A 12,348-nucleotide genomic window follows, 5' to 3' on the forward strand; every position below is an offset into this window, starting at 1 on the left:
CCCTAATGTGTTATTCTTGTGTCTACTATCTTTAAAATCTTCTTCAAACACTGAAAAAGCAGAGCTTCAGACCTCCTACTTTTCCAGAAAAGTTGTCACAACCATGGCTGCTTCAAATGCTTTATGTATTAAACCATTATTTTAATTCCTTTTTGTTTATGGTATTTGTCTGTCATCAGAAAAACCAGAAAGACCACAGTTCAGATTTCTCAGGATCATAAATGGTTTGATTAAACTGCAGATGCTAATTAAGACCCAAATCTGTATCTCTATGCATAGCCAGAATAACCAGCTTGCTAGCTAGGGAAAGCCCATGATATTTAGAATATTCCATGTTGTAGGATGCAGATCACAAGTGGGAGGCTTTCAGGACAGCTTTTGTAACCTCCTTTTCAGCTATATCATGCAGGTTTGGGGAAGGAAACACGCATGTGACAGATTGTCTGAACTGTGCCCATACATCCTGTACGTGGCAAAAGCAACCAGCTATGATGTGGCAGGGTGAATCTGTGTGCTGTGCTATTGTCATTTTGTCATCATTTTCTGAAAAGCATGTTGCTCCCTGATTTGGAGAGTTTGCGAGTGGATCAAATTAAATGATTTTTTAATAAGACATAAGCAGCTTTGAATCTCACTGCCCCCCCCCCCCCCAATAAAAAAAAGTAAAAAAGTGTTAAAAGTGCAAAAAATTTTCATTTTATTTTAGTTAGCTTCCACAAATATATAAATTGACTCCTATAACCTAGAGAATTCAAACCAATACGTTATATGTATTATAGTGTCCAATAGTGTCCTAACTGTTACCATTTCTAATGGGAAACACAGTGAGTTTTCATTATAAGTTACATACAATTCAATATTTTTTCTGTGCTGTCCTCCGTGATACAAAATTAAAATGGACCATAAAATTTGCTGAGAGAACAATTACTAGCAGGCACTAAATATTGGTATTGATAAGGAAACAACTGCCATGATAGGCAGATACTAATTTATACGGTTTATGGTCTAATCCAGTAAAGAATTATAGTGCTACAAAACCTTGGTGTTCTAGCATCCTGTTTTCAAGCCCATGGTCCCCTATCTGATATCCAGAATCATGTTTTTAAAGTGTTGTGTGTAAAGAGAGGCTTGGGCATTCTGGAAAACAACTAGCACATTGTGCTTTAACCCCAACATAGGCTGACTGGCACTAGCAGAGAAAAAACACTGAGGTTTGTCCCAAATACAAAATGCTACCTCCCTCTAAAGCCAGGCCTTTACCTGAGGGTTACCTGTAAAGACAGGGCTCTTCACAGAGCTTTACAAACCCAGGGCTGTCTGAGAGATGCCTCCATCCACTCAGTATCTACACCCTGATTCTTTGTATGAAAATGGGTTCCTGTGATCTTTCTTTCAAAACTTATGTTTCATTAAAACATAGCTAGAGGAGAAGCTGGCTTCTCATCTCCCTCTGTACAACAACTCCATGATTAGAGCAGTCAGAAAATCACGGGATTCATTGCTCTTGCCCTGAAAGGCTCCAGTTCACACTCCTCTCCCCCAGGGAAGGACTCTGACCATCAGTCTGATGGTTATTTTAGAAAAAGCATTCTTGACCCTTCTACTGAAACAGTGCCCTTGAGGCCTCACAACAAATTCAGGATTCCTTAGATCATAATCTAATCTTTAGGTTATTTTCAGGGTTAGAACATAAGCTGAATTCTCCTGGGATTTTTTCTGTCCACTCTATCTGAAATTGCCGTCAAGCATACACAGCACCACCCTCGATTAAAAAATACAAATAAAAGGAAAAAATTGTTAAAAAAATTAACGAAGGGGAACCTGAGGAGTAGGGGTCAGGTTGTGCCAATGGAGTGATTTGGGTGGAGAAACAAAACATCACAGAGCTGGGGTCCAGAGGACTTGGGCACGAGCAGGCCCAAAAGGAAACCTGGGATTCCCAGATGGAAAAGGATGAATTATGAGGACTAAAGTACTGCTTTGAGTTTTAGTAGTCCCTCTGCTTAGCAGAGGTTTTCTGCATTGCACCTAAATTCTAACTGAATTGCACATTTCACACCATACAGATTCTCCTGCAGAAGAAATATAAGTATTAACAGAGATATATTTGAGCTCACCAAAATAGTTTATTTATTGGGAAAACAATGAAACAAACAAACACACACACACACACACACACACACACACACACACACAGACCAACAGCAGTGGTTGAGGACAGTTAACACTGAAAGTGCTGAGCTGTTACCTTAACATAATCCTTGTCAGCACTCATTTGACAGATTCTTCCAAGTACTTTGTGCCTAAAGTTTGGGAATCATCTTGCAAGACTCAGAGCTTTACATTAGGACAGTCCTGTCTGTAGAAAAACTCAAAAGGAAGAATTGTGCTAAATCCTATTTTCACTTCACAATATTCCTGAGGTGAAAATACGTTTTTGCAGAAGTAACATGCTTATTTTGACATTGTGACTAATGTCTTACACTGCATGACTAAAACATTAGAGGAAGACCATACCAAGTAGATGTGACAAACACCAGACCAAAGACACACTGCTTTAAAACTTCCTTTTTTAGGGTATTTTGTTTTGCTCTTTGTAAATTCTCTAAATTTCCAATAACAAGATGTACTTGTATTTCTGAACAACTCTGTGGTGTTTATATTGCCATCTAGAGTAGGAAAAGCCCTTACACTGGATTTAACAGGAATGCAAGGAAAAGAGGGGTGATTTTCTTTTATTTCTTCTTGTTCCATAAGCCCATTTACTAAGATCTAGTGGCACACTATGTAATTCCTAACCAGGTATTCAGAATAGCAACATGAGTATAAGTTAAATATAATTTGTGAAATATATGCCATATTTGATAAAAAAAAATGCATGCAGTCAGAATCATGTGATGGCTTAATTTGCATAGATGTAAAACCTGAATTTATTATACACAACCTATATTTGTAAAAGTAGACAGTCACCTGGCTTCTCTGTACTGGTTTAATCTGGCAGTCCCTCACCAGAGGCAACAGAATTTTTAAAAGCAGCCAAGACAAACCAGACACCAAGGGGAAGGAGCAGACAATGTGCAGGAAAAAGTGCCTAGCACAAATATTAATACAACTCCTTCAATTCCTTCCAAAATCAGAGTTTCAGATAGACAGAAGGTAGAGAGGGCAATTAGGCAACAGAGAAGTGAGTCTGACATCACTGATGCATCCGTCACAAGCTGATCTCTTCTGTGAAGCAGAAGTTTTAAGGGGAAATCTACAGGATGCAATTCACTTTTTTTCAGGTAATCACAAGATCTTCTGCAGCAGAGATGAGGAGCGGAAAGTAGTTACCATCTTGAAGAGAAGCTGAATGGATTGAGGTACAGCATCAGGGCCTGGAAACAAGCACCTCCAGTGAATGGCTGGAAGAAACTCAAGCCAGTCTGCAAAAGGACAGATGAATTTGTTATATTATTGGCATGCTATCCTTTTGAATGAACATGTTTTTAGGAGAGACACAGGTAGTGAGGTGACACAGGCCTAAGTTCAGAAGGTTGGTGTCTAGCCAACAGATAGTAAGATAATCAAAAGGCTGCAGAAATGCACCGAAAGGAGCAGCTGTGCTCAGAAAAAGTTATCTGAGTCTTTTCTGCAGAGCCACCAGTGAGATCAGGCATCAGATAAAGTTATGATACAGCTGATAATGACCATCTGTATTTAAAATATGCATAGGACACTTCAGCCTGCTGCTATTTTTTTACTGACACCTTCAACTGCAACCAATTATAGCAATACTGGTTGGGGCACAGTTGGTCAAACCAAGTGCTAACATGTCATTAGGCAGCTGGACAGCAATGGGCAGACCTTGCTAGTGAGCAGTCTTCTTGCTCTGTTTCACAGGTAATAGCACATGAGCACATTACAGAAGTCAGGCTGCTGCTCCTGTAGGTTAAGAGGGAAAAAAAAACCCTCAAACACTATCTTCAGTTTCTGATGTTCTTAGCTTAAAACAAATCATGAAGAAAGCAAGGAATCATGAGAAATGCCAGGTAACTTGCAACAGCTTTCAGAGCTGTAGCTATAGCTGTACACTATGAGCTGGAAACAAGTCATAATTCATAAGGTTAGTATTTCTTGAGATCAGTGCAAGTATCTGAGCACTATGGAGAGTTCTGCTGATCATCTGTGATTAACAATGTAAGATGACCCTCTCTTTTAATCATGGATCAACATAACTCTTACATATACACACATTTATGCAGTGTTTCTTCTGAATATTGACCATTTCAAGTGACAGCTAAGATCAGATAAGAACAAAAAAAGCCAACATGTTTTTATTTGGTTCCAGGATCTATGAGGAAGCTTTTAACCCCACCCTACTCCCTGCCCTACTCCACTCCCCAACTCTACTCTCCACTCACGTCTAAACATATTTACATGTCTGAAAGGAACTGGAAAGTATCTGTAATGTTTCCCAGAGGATCTGATAGCTCTTCTCACACAAAAGCTTATTTCCAAATCATTATGTCACAGTAACATTTCAGTAAGGGGCACCTCAGGAAAGGCTTCTGACAGTCTGCAGATTCAACAGTTGCACGACTTCACCTGAATGATAAACATTTGGACAGAGATAATTTCAGTTAATATTGTCCTTTGCTTGAATAGGTGATAGATCTGCAGTCCATATAAGATGGGTCATCAATAAGATGGTCTTTGGCTAAATGTATTTTGACCACTGCTCGAAGTCCATAAAATTCGGGAACATCATGTAGATTTCTAACGTTCCTTCGCAGGCTTTAAATCAACCAAACCATGAGTGAATTATTGTGATTCATATGCCATTTATATTTTTGGCAGGCAATGTTGCTAGTATTAGAGAAAGATTATTTGAATGAGGTCTACATCCACTTTCCTCGAATCAGGATTCTGAAAAAAAATTTAGAAAGGAGCTGTCAGCATAAATACATACAAATATATATAAACACATATTCTGTACAGGTTTCGATGGTACAATTTCAGACACAAAGGATGGGCAGGATGAGCAGGACTTCCTGCAGTCCCTGTAGAAGGTTGGGCAAGCAAACATATGAGAATGGACACTGAGGAAGAGGAAATATCTAGGTGTCAGTAATATGAAAGTGATACTGTACACCTGCTTTTTAGACATGCCATCTGTGCTCAGTCATACCATAATATAGCTTTGATGACATGCCACAGCTAAAGGGCCGGCAATATACTTCTTGCTTCATTGACATGAGTGACACAACTCAGCAAAACTCACTGCTTAATGACATAAATCATAACACTCACGGTGTATGGCTGTCCCACGTGTTTTTCAATGCTTAAACCCACACTAAGTATTCTGCCACTGAAAGCACTGAAAGAGAATTACGGAGGAAACCGATGCACGCCAGGTAAGCAATAGCACCTTATCTATACTAATGCTGAACTTCTCATTATATTGTGTTGGCCTACAACTACACCGAAACATCCAATGGATATTGTTTACAATAACCTAATAACAAGCAATTCTGTTCCCATTACTGTTCACAATCTCATAGTGAATGTTTCTTGCTTCCACAGTAAACTGACTGCAGCTGTAGTATACCACCATGCTATGTCAAAAGTCAAATAAATCTTGTATTTAGAAAATAAACATGATATATATTAAAAAAAAGGGTGCGATTTGACTAGTATACATACAAAATCAATGAAAAAGAAGGTTTATACTACATTTCTTTCTTTAAAAACATTTCCCACAGTGTGCTTCAGAATCTTTAAGAGGAAGCATAGTCTAAATACAGAATTCAGTTCCAGACCTGGACCTACTCTTAAATCCATGTGTGGCCTCGGGCAAATGTGTTAACTTTCCTGTTTCGGTTTCTCTGCCTTTAAAGTGGGGATAACTCAACAAACCCAAACAGCTTAGCTGCAATTTATATGAACGAGCAACTTGATTATTAGATTTCTGAGACGTGAAACATGATTATTATTATTAGGATTCACTGACCAGCCAGACAGGGGTGTGATACAAATAATGTCCAATGTCTTGGACAACATGCTGGCTAGGCAGACAGAGGAGCTCAATAGGCAGCGGAGAGTTGTTCCTATAGAAGTGTGAACATCCCCTTTACACTTGACTTTCTATTTATTGCCCCATGGTACCTAGAGACCATGAAAAGCCAAGTCTTCAGCTAGAAGTGAATAGGTCCAAAGCACTACAGCAAACCAGCTGCAGGCAAATGAATTTTTATCTGTGTAAGAGAGCTAGATGTTATTTTCCAGTGGAAATGTCAGAATTGATTAAAGCTTGAGCATTTCTATTTAAAATGAGAGCAGTGCTTGATATATTTTAAAGGGAGAAAAAGTGAGAGGCCTGACAGCATAGAGATAATGGGGAGGATTCATCTGTGGGCTTGCTGCAGTAATTTGGTATTCAGCACACCAAGGCCAAATTCACCTCTCTGTACACAGTATAAATAGGAGTGCCTTTAAATAACTATGAGAAAATAGTCTCCCTACTAGCAAAGTCAGTATTATTAATTGTCATTCTTATTATTAACCTTTGGGCTTGTGTATCCTCTACGGATTAATGATTATTCAATAACTGTGCTACAAGGTTGCACTTTCTAACACAATTAATAGGAGAGCACAGCTAAGAAAAGCTCTGAGGTATCAACTTCACAGCCTCTGTCTTGTTGCAGAGTTGCCTACAGGAACTGTATCTGACAGTTTCCAGAGCAGGAAGAGGAAATGCTCCTCAGCCAAAATAAAATAGAGAGGAAAAATAAAATAAAAATAAAAATGGAGCCGACATCCACGGTCTCCTCTTCTCAGTACGGAATAAGCATCAGCCATAGCTTTCAGGGAATGCTGCACTCATCACCACTGTTCACTTTCCAGGAACTCCACCATCCAAATCGTGCAGCGGCAAAGATGGGAAAGAAGGTCTTAAAAACAAAAGAAAAAAGTCCCTCCCCACGGAGAAGTTCCACGAATAAAGACAATTCTCAAACAGCGCCTTTGAGGAGCACATGGTGCCAGGTGACACAGCAGCAGAGACCGGGCCGGGGGGTGGGGGTGGGGGGATGCGCGGCTCCCGACAACGCGCGGCGCGGTGGGACCCGACGGGGCGGCGACCCCAGGGTCTGCGCTGTCCCGGGAGGTGTCCACCGCGGCTCGGAGGAAATGAATAAAGGAGCGAGGGGAGGATGAAGGCAAAGGAGGGAAGCGGGAAAGGGGTCGAGAGTGCAGGAACGGAGGAGGGTGGGCTGCATGCGTGCATGCGTGTCCCACCTGACTCCCTGTTTGGCGGGGGGGGCACACACACACACACACACACACACACACACATATACATACACACACAAATGTAGCTGCCGAGCTCCAGCCGCTGCCGCTCGGTCCCCCCACCCCTTTCTCATCGCTGCACCCCGGCGCGGCGCGCAGGAGGGAGGCGTAGAGAGCGGAGCCTCGCGGTCCCCGCCGCACCCCCCCACCCCCCCCAGGGCAGCGCGCCCGTCCCCGCCCGGAGGGGCCGTGCGAGGCGGTGGCGGCGGGGGGGAAAAGGGGGGGGTTGGAGGGATGGGGGGGGCCGCGGGCACACGCTCAGCCATCCACGCACACGCACGGGCAGGGCTGCCCCGCGCCGGTACCTGGTGCTGCCCTGCTGCGTTCCGGCCGGGCTCCTCCTGCTGAGGCAGCGCGGGAGCGGGCGGGCGTGCGCGTCTGTGTGCGTGTGTCTGTGCGCGCGTCTGTGTGTGTGTGCGTGCGTGCGTGTGTCTTGTGTGTGTGTGTGCGTGTGTGTGTGTGCGAGAGAGAGCGAGAGCGAGAGAGGCTCTCCCCCCTCCCCCTCCTCCTCCTCGCTCTCCTTCCTTTAAACGCCCACTCCTGATGGGTGAAAAGACAACTTGAACTTCAGTGCAATTAACTTCGCCGGCGCCTCGGAAGCCGGAGGTGTCGCCGGCCTCGCCCGCCGCGCTCCCATGAGTGAGTCGCTCCCGCTCCTTCGGCGTCGCTCCTCGGGGATGGGGGGACGGGGGCATCCGCCGCGGGTCCTGACGGGGCGGGGGGCTCGGGCCGGGGCTGGGGGCTCCGTGCTCCGTGCGGCGGCAGCGGGACGCACACCTGCCGCCGCTCCGCGCTCCGGCTCCGCTCCGCACTCCGACCCGCCGCCTCCGCCGCGAGGGGGGAGGAGGGAGGGGGGAGGGTGGGAGCGGGGATAGGGCAGAGGGAAAGAAAAAGCAAAAAAAAAAACCCGAAAAGTTTGGCAAAGTTGTTCCTCGGCCCCGCGCTCCTCTGTGCCGCCGGGAGCGGGGCCGGCCGCAGCCTCGACAGCTCGGGGTCCGGGGATAGGAGCGGGGCTTCCGCGGGGAGCGGAGTGTGCGCGGGCGGCTGCGGGGAGCCGAGCCCCGAGCAGCGCGGCGGAGGGACCCTGCGGAAAGCGTCCCACCTCGCCAACCCGTGGCACGACCCGGCGCTGCCGCTGCCGCGGGGAACGGTGCCAGCAGCTCGTCGCTACGCTCCGGGATTTTATTTTCATTTTTATGATTTTTTTATTTATTTATTTTTTCCGTTTCCGAACCCGGCAGCCGAGGGTTGGCTCACACATCGGCGCGCTTCGGTCGCCGTCTGCGCTCGCTGCTCGGGGAGCGCTCCCGACAGGCACCTGCCCGGCGCGGAGTTTCCTTCTGCCAAGCTCCGGGCTTCCCAGGGCTGGAGAAACTTCGCTAAAATGCAAGTTTGCTGGAGTACTTTGCACCAGCTCCTAAGCTGAAACGAGTTGCAAAGGACGAAAGCTCTCCGCTGGCTTTTGTCAGGCCAACTGAGCCCGGTGCTTCTGTGAGCAGAATTGCCAAATTCAGACGCAGATGCTGAAGCCGTGTGGTCCGGCAGCACCCGGTCCCTCTGCTCCCTGCCACCTGGGCAGCAGCAGCCCCTTACTTCTACTTCCTATTATTTCAGCGCAGTGCATTCGTATATTTGTCTGCTGTAGTCTGCTGGCAAACATTAGCATTCAAGCTTACATTTTTGACAAATGTGCAGACAGGAATAGCATGAATAGGCATCTTAAATATTAACAACCTAAGCATCTGTTGTAAAACAAGTTTAATATATTTACTCTGTTTTTCTCACATTGTTAGAAAAGGTTACAATAAGTGTAAAATTTCAGCTGTAGTTAGCACAAGGAGTGCTTGAATCTTTCACTATCTCCTCAAGCATTCAACACAATCACCAGATAGAAATGTGGCAAATCAGGCGCACTGTTCAAAGCCAACTTGAAACAGTAAGCGTGGAGTGCAAGGATGTGAGTATAGGATGTTCCTTGTCATTTGTACCTTCCTCTTACTCTGCAGCACTATCTGTAGAACTGTAGAGTGCTCTTTTCACTCACTCCCATAGTCCTATATGCTCTGTAATACATTTGTACATCCACTCATTTTCTAATTCATTCTCTGTTATTGGCATTGCCTCACTTTCCAAGTCAAAGCAATGGTTTGTGCAGCAATAACACAGAGCAGGTAGCAAAATGAGCAAGCAGATATGTAACATGTTCACACACAGGCGTGCATCTAAACAAACAGCATGCACACATCGTGAGGCAGTAGAAGAAAAATTAAGATCACCGGCTGGTGTGCTGTGTGTGCCCACTCTTGAATACAAGCAGCTAGTGGAAAAGCAACAACCTACTCCCAGGAATTCCTCCGTCCCTGGAATAAAATTGTTCGGAGTAGAACAAGAGCACAGAATAGTGAAGTCTCGAAACAGAGTGTAGAGTTATTTCAGGAATCAGTGCATTCCTTCCCTTTTTCCCACAAGTTCAAATATGTAATAAATAAGTCCTTTGTATGCAAAAGAGTTTACTGGAACAAAAAATATTTAAATGGAATGCTTTTTGTGCGTACACTTTGAAAAACGAGCTGTTTCCTTTTTATATTCTTTTTTGCTAATACTTTAAATAGGAAACTGACTGTCTCGGTTTCTCCTCTCCTGTTATTTCAGCAGCACGCACCAATCCTAACCTGCTGCACGCGCCCAGAAAGCGCTGTAAAGCAAAGCCAACCCGTAACTCACGAATGGGACGCGCTGCTCTGCCAGATAGAGGCTGTGCCACACGAGCCCAGAGCTGTGTGTGAGCAGAGCATCTCTCAGTGCGCAGCGTAGGCCCCGCGGGGCAGCTGATGAGCACTTGCCCTCTGTAGATGCGCTTCCCAGCCAAGAGCGGCCCTGCCACTGCCCAATAGCGCTGCAGCCTCCATCCTGCAGGGTCACGGGCACGTCTACCCCAGCCCTCAGCCTGAAAACCTCTGAGAGTGGGAAAGTCCTGAGCGAGCACTGACTCATCCTACGTTTCAGGTTTGGAGGAGAGAGGGGGTTCAGACGCGTGCAGCTGCAGTTTAGGAGATGCTGGGCTAAGTCTGGTGTTCTTGAAAGGAAAACCAGAAATCTTGCAATTGTATCAACTATGCAGTTTTTGGAAGTGATGCCACCTTTTCATTGTTGTCTATTTTTTAGTCATTTTTTAATCATTGTCAGATAAATTCAGTGTCCTTCGTAAGGTTTCAAGTTGTACTTTGGGAAAAAAGAATCAAGGAGATTATTTTATTAATAAAATAGATTGTTATATAGAAAAAATATATTAAAGATATATATTAAAGGGGATTTATGAATTAAAAATGGAAAGAATGTTAGCCACATTTCTAAGAACTACGCTATTTTGACACAGACACTACTGAAAGCATTATATTGCCTTCTCGTACATAACTGCCATTGCTCTCTCTAGATATATTTAATATATATCCAATGAAGCCACAAACTTTCCTTCCACAACAGTTTAAACACATCTGGAACATTTTACTTTCTTATAATTTATGTTAATAGATGTAGAGTGTATATACAATATTCTCAGAAATCATTGCTTTTTCCAAAGGGGAATTTTTTTTACTTTCAGTCGGGGAATATATTTATAAGAACGAAATAACTCAAAGTATGGGCAATTCTATATATCATTTTATTTTCTGTTATATTAGGTTGATTATATAAAGCTTTCATTTAGAGCAATGGGATGATGAAATTACAGAGGAGTGATTGGCTTTTGTTTTTTCAGATGGTTCAAGTCGAGGGCTGCAAAAATGAATGTTTTTGGTTAAATTCGTTGGGTACGTAATATTTTTCATAGAATTCTGACAAATTAATTTAATAGAAAAGCCACAAGTCTCTTAGCACAAAAGGCTATATTTTCAGGTAAAATGGGAGTTCTGCTTTTGCCATTATAGGCATCAGGCTTCAGTAATCTGCTCCTCTTGTGGAATGAACACTTTCTACTTAAAGCTATCATGCACCTACTGTTTATTTACGCTGCATTAAACTGACAGCACAGCAATCAAAGGAAAAATATGACTTACTTTCCTGAAGTAAACACCGGTTTATAGGTTAGTGCATGTATTTATATTCCTGTCGCCACTAAATAATGGCTGTCTCCGTTTTAATATCTACCTGTGGTGCTATCCAGGGCAGCTGGCTCTTCCTTGTCTGAAACGGAGGAAAAAGAAAAGGAGGGCAGGGGAAGAAAAGAAAGTTTTCTAATCATTCCTTGGGGACTGTGTAGAAAACTGATTCAGTACTCCTTTCTGTGGCATTCGGAAGTCAGTTTTAAAGACACAGTATTCGGTTTTGCTGGGTGGATTTGAATTGCATTTCAAACAGTGAAAACAGAATTCCTTAACAGTATTTGTCTATCCAAGTCACTGAAATTGTATATTCAGTCAACGGCAGATTAAGGGCAGAAGCATTTTATTAATAACTGAAAGCACATATGTGTGTGTGATGAAAAATGTTCTGCAAATCTGTCACTATGCAATCAAGTGCATTTTTTAAACTTTGGTTGTCACAAAGTTGCTACTGATTCTAAAAAAAAAAAAAAAAAAAAAAAAGTAAATCAGTTTGATGGATAAAAAGTAACTTACAGTTCTAATTTCTTATTACATTGAAATATTGCAATTTTGTAAAGTCCGTGTCAGTAAACCCCATTGGTATTTCTTCTCATCTTGATCTAGAGACCCAAGTAGCTGGCTGTTTAGCTGAAGTTGAATGCAGGGAGAGTAACTCTCAGTTTACAGAAAGCGTCCCTAAATTTTCCATCAGAGTGTTCCATTAATAGTCTTTACCCAAGATGTCCATTTTTTTTTAAAGAGTCTGAAAATTATTATATTTAACACTAAGTTAGCCTGTATGTCCCTTCTCACATGTGCAGTACTGGTATCACAGACTCGAAAGCACCTGACCACAATTTGTAGCTCATACTTCAAAAAGGATATGCTTTAAATGATCCTTGCTGAAATGTAGGTGTTTTCTAACATTTGCCAT

At 43.3% G+C, this 12,348-nt stretch overlaps 1 protein-coding gene across 2 annotated transcripts in view; it reads left to right on the plus strand.

Moving 5' to 3' along the window:
* The first annotated feature begins 6,752 nt into the window (after nt 1-6,752).
* Nucleotides 6,753-12,348, plus strand: part of SATB1 (SATB homeobox 1) — a 90,799-nt gene continuing 85,203 nt past the window's right edge. Inside the window, exon 1 of one of the 2 annotated variants that reach the window (XM_065752952.1) lies at nt 6,753-7,026. The gene's annotated coding sequence lies outside the window, so the exon portion shown is untranslated. Of the gene's footprint in view, nt 7,027-7,625; nt 7,972-12,348 lie in introns of those variants that run through there. The other variant, XM_065752951.1, reaches the window with a different exon arrangement.

This window comes from Cyrtonyx montezumae, unplaced genomic scaffold, assembly GCF_038088225.1.
Source record: "Cyrtonyx montezumae isolate F1298 unplaced genomic scaffold, pur_monq_1.0 scaffold_8, whole genome shotgun sequence".
NCBI classification, from domain to species: Eukaryota; Metazoa; Chordata; class Aves; order Galliformes; family Odontophoridae; genus Cyrtonyx; species Cyrtonyx montezumae.